The following is a 10,133-nucleotide window of genomic DNA, read 5'->3' as shown; positions in this document are numbered from 1 at the left end:
AGAGCGAGCAGCGCCGGCGTCATGTGACTGCCCGGAGTTGGTGCCAGGAGCCAGAGGGGAGCCAGGAGCGGAGCCGCGCGGAGCCGGGGCCCGAGCAGGAGCGCAGCGCGAGCGCCCGCCGAGCCGAGCCGCGCCCGCCGCACGCGCGCCCGTCCCCGTCTCTTGCGGCCGCAGCCGCTCGGACTAGAGCGCTGACATTACTGCATTTACGGGGTTCAAGGCAGCCCGGATCCGGGCCTTTATTTCTCTTCTGCAGTGCTCAGCACCGCGCCTCGAAAAGTAAGTCCCCTCTCCCTCACCTTTCCTTCTCGCCCGACTCCCGCTGCCCCCCCCTTTTTGGCTTGTCCGGTTTCATTTCTTTTCATGGGGGTGCTCAGTGAATGGGTCGGGGTACAGCGCGGGAGGTAGGGGGTGCAGGGTAGAGAACCTGTGGGAGAAAGTGCAACAGCTCCTCGCAGGCAGGGGGTGGAGGCGGAGGTTGGGGAGAGGCCCCGGGTTCAGCAGAGTTGAAAGTGTGGAGTTGCGAGCCACTGTGCCGAGCTGCGGGGAAGGAGGCCGGCAACGCCGCCGCGGCCCAGCGAGGGGCGCGGGCGGGGAGGCTCACCTGTGTGATCCCCGGCCGCCCGCCCGCCTCGCTCGCAAATTCCCTCCAAAGCCCAAATCTCCAGTGCTCTCCGCGTGTGGCAGCGTTGTTTGGAAAGGTAGCACGAGGCCGCGCTCCTGCTCCTCCCCCCTTCGGGTCCCCACCCCCGCTCCGCGCCTCCCTCTCCCCGCCCCCGCCCCGCCCCGCGCCCCCGCCCCACTCCTTTTCGGACCGTGCGCTCACCAGGGCTCGCCCGCCGGAGCAAACTTGGAGCTGCCTCCCAGTCCCCCTGGGAAGAAACTTGGGGCAGTTGGGGCTAGAGGCAGCATCCCATTCTCGGTCCTGGAGCCCAGGAGTGGCTAGGGCGTCTGGATCCCCGGGGGAAGGATTAAAGAGCTGGCTGGGTTTGCAGCGTCCTCCTCGGGGGCACAGAGGGAACCTGCCGCAGTGCCTGGAGCAAAGATTGCAGCGTGGCTGGAGGCGGAGAGCGCCTTAGGCAACAGCATGCAGTTAGGGACCCTAGCCGGGCGGGGACCTAGGGGATTGATCCCTGGACCTGGATCCTTGGGACCTACCTGAGATTTCAGAGTGGCTTTCTTAGAGATAGCAGATAATACCTGGAATTGTCATTACCACTTTGGCAGATAACAGAGAATCTTTTCTGCTTTAAATTTTACGGCAACATAGAAAAATAATAGATGAAAAACATGTGAATGGGACTTGTTTTTAATAAGTCAAGTTAAACAGAAATTGGAAATTGCTCACCTTGTATTTCACTAAAATATTTTTCACTGAATTTTTACTAACTAAAGGTATTTTCCCATTAATATCACCCAAGACACTTTAGATATAATGATTATATTCTCACAAAGAGTTTGGTATATGAGAAAAAGTATGAAGTTGTATTCTGACTTCATTTAGATTTAGTATCCGTAATTACAAGCAAAATCAAGGGGGAAATAGGACATTTGTTCATTATAAGTTTTTCCACAGAGCAATTTTTTGATGTCCTTTTCTGAGTGCATTATGTATGAATTGCATTATGTATGGATTTGAGGAGCATTTTTATAAGAGAAACCCATCTGGATGGTAATCTTCCTAACTCTAGGGAACACTTGCTTTCAGGGAAAAAACAATCTGATAGCATTAACATCTCCAAAATTTTGTGTTACCATTTTTTAAAGAAAGAGTGGAGGAATGAGTTTCTTCTGGCTTGAAACAAGGAGTACATTAGTTGACCTTAGGCTGTTAACAGAAACCAGAAATGAGATGTTTGATTAATTCAAACTCCCTAGAGAAACATCTCAATTTCTACAGTCAGTGGGGTTTGCCTTAGATCTATTAGCAAGTTCAATGAAGATTCATTGTAAAGAACATTTGGCTTGCATAAAGGAGAATGCAAGTATAAAAATTCTAATATGAGAATAACAAAGAAAATTAGCCGCTTAGACCACAAAACCTTGTCAGATATAAAACATAGCAGCATAGCTTTGGAGAAAGGTATTGGTTTTTTTTTTTTTTTTTTTACTGCAAAGTTTCTAAATTAAAACCCAATCTTCTGGTTGCTATGGACACACTAATGCCTTTTTTTCCCTCCTCCTCCTCCCCCCTGCTTTTTTTCTTACCTGTTACGTCTGCATACAGATTCTTAAATCTCTGATAATGGAAACGTGAGTTAAACAGTCCTGGCTAACAATATGAAGAGAAATCATGGGAAAAGGACTGAATGGATTTTACTACCTCAAAAATACCTAAAGGAAAATAAACATTTTAGGATATCTTATAAAAATTGATACTCTGTTCTATAGATTGTACAGCAATTTTAGATTAAATGAAATGTCAGGAACAGAATCATTCTCAAAAGGATTTCTGTAGATTTGTGTACATATAGAACAGATGTGCAGCTGTGTGTAAATATGTTCATAATTATGCATTTGAAAGAACAGTGGAAATTTGGGGTGACACTAGCTGTCCCACACACTGTGTCTCGGAATTTAGTTCTGTGGCTGAGACACTTAAAATTGGTCCAGTTTTGTGTGGGATAACCCAATTGTAATCTGAATTCTTAACAGCAGTGCTGTATCTTCGTTTTCCCCATGATGCTCTGAGGCTGAACAATAATTATTACCCTAACCCAGAATTTGATCATGGCTAGAGACCAGCCATTGGGATGGGGGATGAAGAGACAAAAGAAATCGGTGGGGAGGTTTGTGTCAATTAGGAAGCTCTCTGCTGCTTGAAAATGATAAAATCCCATGTTCACTTATGATGTTTACTGTATATGGAAGCTCCTATTTGTAAATAGGGCAGGTCCCCTGTATGAAGCTGGTGTTATTATTCACACCCATAGAACAAACACCTCCACCCCCCTGTTGTTGTCTTAAAAAACTCCAGCTGCTCATGAATATAGGGTCAGGGAGGGCCGGCTAAATGTTTCTCTGTGCTTTCTCTCCAGCACAGCCAGCAGAGCTGTTTCCTGTTCTTTGTTTCAAGGCTGGGGTTTGCGTCATACATTCCAAGTGGCATATGTGTGCTCTTTCCTGTTTCAGGCTGTTTTCTGGTAGATCAGTAGCCCAGACCAGGCCTTGGTCCCTGCCCCTAAACTCCCTATCCCCACCCAGGGAGTTATCATGTCTCTACACACTTGCTATTGCTTAAGATGCCTGTGTTATGTCATAATGAGAAGTCAGTTAACCTTTTTACATATACCCTTTGCTCCAGTTTGTTTATATGGGTGAATAAATACTTTTACCTCTTTAAATTTACCATTGACAAATTGCGATTTGGGGAAATTTGTGTGCATATTAGCCAGAAGTCTAGAGGTTGTTTTTGTTTGTTTGTTTGGTTTTTATTGTTTTGAAGTGGGTAAGGTGTTTGAGATAGGCATTTTGCCCTGAAGCTGTCAGTTTTGCATCAGGATTACCACCTTACAGTTCAGAAGACCTAGCATTCATTATCTCAAAGATGTGGCCCATCCTTGTCACATTTAACACGGAACTGTAGGCATAGGAGGCTTCAGTAGATGGAGAACTTAAGTAGTCTTGGCAGCTTAGGCTGACTTGAAAGTCTTGCGTATGTTTTCAGGAAGAAATCTTCAGAAAAAGTATTGAAGCAAAACGTAAAATATATTGAAAACGATCCCAGGTTTATTTCTTTTTAAAGACAAAGACTTGTACTAGGATAATTTTTTTAAAGACAAAGATTTTACTGTATTCTACATCTGATTTCCAAACTCTTTCAAGAATAAAAAGCTCAAAGAAAAGGAGAACTGGAAATAAGAAATTCACTTAATGATAGCTTGGAAAATGTTAATCTTATGTTTTGAAACAGAAGGAAAATGCTCATTTTTATTTTACAATAACTTTTTCATAATTTTTTTTTATATATTCTCTCAGTTGTGGGTTAAATTTCTGGGTTAACTACATAAAACTTATTTTAAGAAATTATTTTTCTCTTGGTTGTCCGGAAACTAAGTTTTAAAGAAACAGTTGGAAAGAAAACTTTTGGTAGGTTTCTTTTTTAAACTTATTTTTGGATTTTCTTTAAAATCTGAAGGAATTATTTACAGTGTTCTCTAATGGAATTAATTGAAAGAGTTGATGTGGCAGCAAGTCAGACTTTATCCTTCCAAAAATTAATAATAGTACTTTGGTTTTAATGTCTTGTTTCACCATTCTTTATTTATGGATAAACATACAATATAATATTAAGACAGCTTCTAGGATCAAATAGTAGGCTACTGATAACCTTCCCTGAAAACAGATGAGAGTTTTGTAAAGTTTCAGTAAGATTTTTTTCTTTGGAGCAAGCAAACTTGAAATATTAAGCTCATTTGTAGGACAAGAGACCTTCGAACTAAATTTATAACTAACCCAATAGAAGCAAGTTTTTTTTAGTTCCAAAGTTAACACTCCAACTAGATTTGATGGTCTAAATATTTTTATTTGGCTTAACTCAAATCATTCTTCCCTCATTTGTGAGGAGAGGGAGGTAATTAATAGAGGTGATTAGGATCTAATATAGTCTGTCAGGAAAAAAATTCTGCAAGCTTCTAAATGCTAAGCTAAACAATAGGGAAAATTATAGCAATGTGAATAGTTATTATAATTACAAACAAAAATGAGAACAATAATTTTATTTATTGACCACATAAATTATCATTCCGAATTCCATTTTATCTCCATCCCTCTCTCTCTTTAGATACTTGCCATCTGAATATTTCCAAATAAACATTTTTGCTATAAAATAAACAGCTTTCTTAGTTCGTTATTTCTAACTGTGTTTTCACACCCAGTTGTGTTTAAGGAAAAATAAATACAAACAACCTCATCCTTTAAATACTAGGAATTACGTTATTCCGGAAATTGAGTTTCTTTCTGAAGTGCCTCATTTATCATTGGTTTGTAATATTCTAGTCAAAATTTGTCTTGGAATGAGGTAGAAGGGAAGGATTATGATTTTTTTGTTGTTTTCATTTTGGTTTTGCTCCAGCATTCTCATTTTCAAGCCTGATCTGTCCCTTTCTTAGACCTAGTTTGTCATCTGAAGCAGTAATGCCAGAGCTCGAGACAGGAAACCAGACAGCAGTCCGCCCTGATAGGGGAGAGCATTGTCCAGAGGAGGTAGCCTTGTCCGCCCCTCCCCCTTGCCCCCCAGCTCTCCTTCCTTGAAATTTAGCAGTAATAAAGAGACACAATGCTAGAGATGCAGTTTCTGGACCAGAACTATGACCATTTTCTCCCAAAGCAAAAAAAAAATTTCCTTTCAACTGGCTCAGTGCTTTTTCTGGAATTGTCACCATAGGTCACTGGAACATTTCAAAAATTACTAATATATTTTGTATCCCTCAGTCAGGGTGTTTAATAGTAAAGTTCTTCCTCTAGCAGAACAGGTTCTTGGAGCTTTTTGAAATTCACTCCATTGTGTTGGCAAGCCGAATACATTATCATTTTCCCCATCTAATTATTAGGGGAGCTGGAGACCAAATGTGGCAAGTTAAGTGGCCTTTCAGTCCATGCATTCCGTGTAACCCTGGGTCTAGCTCTTATCCTAATTTCCAAGAAGGGGGTGTTTCCTGAGGCAGCTCCCTTCCAGGAGGACCCCGAGGAGCCCAGATTAGCCTGGGACATGTTCAAGATGGTTGTCAATCATTAGCAGGCCTGGGGATCTCCAGGGATGGCCTGGAGCTAGTATCAACCCAGATCAGTGGAGTTTAGCCAAATCTAGACATAGAGATCAAGTGGACATTTGAGGTTAGTGCATCTACCCTGGAGAGCGACCTGTGAATCCGACCTGTGGGTTTTTTCTGCTTTGGCCTATACATTCTTCTTCTAACTACTGTTCTTTGAGTCTAATCACTGAAAGCCACCCCTATATCTATTCATACACTCTGTACCCTGGTACCTTCTAAAGTGTTGCACCCCAAAATTTCTTTCATTAGTCAATTCAAGTTCTTGTTCCACTTAGTTCTCCAAACAAGGGAGTTTTTCTCTCTGGAGCCTCCCAAAGTTTTCACATTTATTTTGTGTTTTAGGTTTCACCGGCCCCTGGGCAAGTTTTCCTGTGCGACACCTGGTAGATGGTCATTCCTAGGCCCTTGCCCTTCATTTCATCCTAGCACGTAAGAAGTGCAGTTTGACATCCATTTATTTATTCATCTCACAAGTATTTATTGAGCGCCTACTCATTAGAACTAATCTCAAATTATGTGCAGTCATTCTTAGTTATGCCACAGGATGGAGTAGGTCCGGAGTGATCTAACCTGAAAAGGTGTTTTGAAGTCTTAATTACCCTCTGGAACCTCCCCATGGCCCCGCCTAGCATGGGCCAGGGTGGCAGTGCACACACCCCACGCCCTCCACACCAGGGAAGTGACCCCAGTATGAGATGATTTCACTTAAAAGTCAGTTCCACAATACAGACTGAAGCAAAACAGAAGGAGCCCTGGTCTGGAGGCAGACACGTTCCTGGCTGTAGCTCCACCCCACTGTGAATTCAGGCAAGTCATTTCACCTCTGTTCCTCCATTTCCTCGTTTCTAAAATGGGGATGAGGACCTGACCCTTCCACCTTTGCACAGTTATTATGAGGATTTCCGTATTTACTTGAGTAAAGCTGCCAATTTTTCTCGGCAGTTTTATGGACCAGTTGCAGGTGCACTGGCTAGGAAGAATAATAGCCCAATTTGGGGCCCTCAGAATGTGTCTTTTGATCTTCGGTCCAAGCATGCACTCTAAGAGAGAGAGTAGGCATCAGGGGCCAGATGGGAGGTTGAAATCGCCACTGCTGTAAACACACTGTTCCTGCATTCCATATCCCCCATGGACAGATCTGTTTGCAGAAATCGGTATCCCACTATTGCTGTTTGTGGTATGATGTTCTCTGCCCAGCGAGGCAGTAGAGTAAGGTGCCAAGTCCGCCAACCTTGATGTCAGACTACTTTGGATTCAGATCCTGGCTCTACAGTTTAGCAGCTGTGTGATGTTGGGCAGATTATTTTACCTCTCTGTTCTAGTGTTCTCATCCATAAAATGGGAAGGTCGTGCCCACCTCGTGGGCAGTAAATGACACAGTCCATGTAAATGACAACCATGATTTCCAGTCATGAAGGTGGTGAGGATCAGCAGGAAATCTGTGACAATCCTGCCCTGGCTTTCCTTGGTCAAGGAAGATATCCTTTAAAAAACAAAACAAAACCTCGTTGTTTTTGTTGGTTTGTTTTGTTTTGCTAAACACACACCCTCCCTCTTTCCCTTCCTCTTCATGCAGTTGCCTCTTCCCTCTCTTATTTATTTATTTATTTATATTTTAGGTCTTAAAACAGAGTAGAGACCTTGACACTACATGTGTTTGGGAGATCTCTCTGTGTGGGTAATAAAAATTTCTTTGAGGATGATACCAATAAGGTCTCTGGAGGACCCATAACATTCAAGGTTAAGGTTAGGAGCAGTAACTTTTTTAGAGAGCTTTGGTTCCCTTGAGGTTAAGGCCCCTTCACCCCCATTACTTCTTTAAGGTGATTTCAAGTGCATTTAAAGGGAAAGGGAAATCAGGAGCTCCCACTCTGGGCTAAGTGCTCTTACATTTGCTCCTTATGCCTGACCTTTTAAAAATATGTCATTTAGTGAACAAGCCTGATGCCTTTGGGGAGTGGGTAGGGAGCCCTCTAAGGAAGTATAAGGACAGGAAGTAAAGCACTCCTGTCCTGTAGGTGTTCTGGTGGTGGTCAGTTAAAGTCCCAGCCTATCTAGGTAAGAAGGCAGCCTCAGATCTGCCTCAGATCTACTGGGGCACAATCAGCTGGCTGCACAGAGTGGGGAGGGCCTTGAGCTGGTCTTTGAAGAATTAGGAGGATTTAGATAAGCCGGAAGGGGCCGGAGCATTCCTTGCTGGTTGCCCAGCATCAGGGCCAAAAATGAACAAAGGCATGGGGGTTGGGGGGCCGCCAGCATGAAGGGTGCTTGTTGGAGCAGGGGGCAGCTGGTTAGTAAAGGGTGCTGAACATGGGTGCTTGAACCCACTCCACATGCACTGGGGATCCCATTGGAGGGAGGCCGGTTTGAGAGCTTGGGAAAGACTAGATGAGAAGAGGGCTTTGAAAAATGTAGGTGGCAAGGGAGTCGACCTGGACTGGAGGGGCCAAGGGAAGGGGTAGGGAGACCAGTGAAGGAAAAATCGCAGGAACACAGTCTTAGGCACTGAGAGCCTGGATCCCAGTGGCCATAGTACAAATGGAAATAAAAGTTGGTGAGGGAGGCTTAAAAGATAACCTCTAGGGTTCTGTGGTGAATGACCAGAAAATGAGGCAAACGGGGGAGGGCTGCCAGCAGGCTTTTTGAGGCAAGAGTGAGGAGGAGGAGGATTTGGATTGGGGACATGTTGAATTCTCTTGCATAGCAGTGGTTCCAAATGCTTTTCTGTTTCTTTTTTGTTTAGAAGGGACGGGGCAGTATAGTTCTTGGTTCTGGGGTTCTATGAGATAAACTTTTAATGGTGAATCCTCAGGAGTCCAGGGAATTACCCCGACGATTCTTTCTGGTTATTTTTAAGGTGCCAGCCATCACTGTTGAGGCCAGAGTTTCCAGGAACTGGCTGCTGACTGGAGCCAGTTGGTCCCTCCCAGCCTCCCACTCCCTCCTGGGTGGGGCCGCAAGGGTGGAGGCTCCTTAGGGTGGAGTGGGGTGGGTCTCCAGTGATAGGGCACAAAGCAGAGAGGCAGCCCGGCCTCACGAAGCCCTTCTGGACTTGATTATATAACACTTCACAGAAGAGAATTTCGAGGGCTTAGGCCGGCCTTGTAAGATACGTACACAGGAGGATTACACATCACGGGTATTTTTCAATTGATCTTGGGTTGCTTGCCCTTAAAACTAAAATACAAAATTATCAGCCTAAAGAAGGAAAACAAATATGTAACCTTAGTAGGAAAAATGATTAGCTTTTGCTAAACTTTCTTTAAGAAGGGTGTGGATTGCTACCAGCCAGGTGCTGGTGAACTTGAGAGTTTTCCTACAGGGTATGGGTTGGCTTTCCCCACTCCTACTCCTGCTTTGCTGGGCCTCCCTCTGCAAAAGTGTAGAGATTTTGCTTGGTTGTTACCTTTGCACCTGTCCTTATTTACATGCAAAATCAATTGCTTCACTCGGTCTTTCCGAAGTACAGGGTGTGGGCAGAATCTTATCTGAAGCCATGTCCTGTTTGGACAAGTTGGACTTGCCTTGGCAACTCTCCATAGGGTGGAGCAGATGGGTGGAGGCAGGAAAGTAAAATTGGGTGGCTTGTTAGCCTAGAGAGGAGAGAGGGCGGATTGTTTGCTCACTGGATCATTATATTTAATCTGAAACTAAATAATTAACTTATTTCCCATTTATAAAACATTTTGATGCAAAATAACTAATTTATGAAGGGCAAGGATTTAGAAATATTCCATGGAATTTTTTTTCTTTTCAAATCAATTAGAGAAGACTGAGGTAAGGTGAAAATCGTCAAGTGGCGTGAAAACGGAACACATTTCCAGGTAAGTGCCAGCACTTGGCTGTTCTGAAAAGGAGCCTCCAACTTAAAAATGCCTGCTGACATCTGTTGCCTGGCCCTTTGTATTTCTGGCCAGAGCAACTGCCACTAAATATTCAGCTCCTTCGGGAGCTTGAAGAGTTTGGGTACAGAAGTGAAAAAGGACAAGTTTCTTTGGAAAGGAAGTTTAGCTTCAAGGATGTTGCCTGCCTGCCCTGGTCTTCCTCCTGGCCAAAAATTACACATGCACTCAGAGATGGGATTTTTTTTTTTTTCCTCCTTTTTTCCCTGAAGTTCCTTTGGGGAGTAGAGGGTAGGGGAAGGTAACATGCTTCCTCCTTGAACATCTAAACACTTGGGATAGTTGGGGAGGGGACTTAACAGGTAGTGTGTTGGTTTATCCTGCTGTTTTTCTCCTTAAACCTGGCTTAGGTCAGCTAAGATTTGCTTTCAGAGAGGCAGGTAGTTTGGAGCTTTATGGGTTGGAGAAGAATAATGTAGGAATCCTTTGAGGATCTGAGGAAAGAAAGAAAGATATG

General features: G+C 43.9%; 1 protein-coding gene across 2 annotated transcripts in view; it reads left to right on the top strand.

Moving 5' to 3' along the window:
* The window catches only part of KLF3 (KLF transcription factor 3), a 34,228-nt gene continuing 24,095 nt past the window's right edge, over window positions 1–10,133 (top strand). Inside the window, exon 1 of one of the 2 annotated variants that reach the window (XM_039848775.1) lies at window positions 1–279. The gene's annotated coding sequence lies outside the window, so the exon portion shown is untranslated. Of the gene's footprint in view, window positions 280–7,421; window positions 9,599–10,133 lie in introns of those variants that run through there. The other variant, XM_039848776.1, reaches the window with a different exon arrangement.

This window comes from Pteropus medius, unplaced genomic scaffold, assembly GCF_902729225.1.
Source record: "Pteropus medius unplaced genomic scaffold, Ma_sr-lr_union100, whole genome shotgun sequence".
Taxonomy (NCBI): Eukaryota; Metazoa; Chordata; class Mammalia; order Chiroptera; family Pteropodidae; genus Pteropus; species Pteropus medius.
Note: the sequence above shows the minus strand (reverse complement) of the source record. Positions and strands in the feature narration are given on the sequence as shown.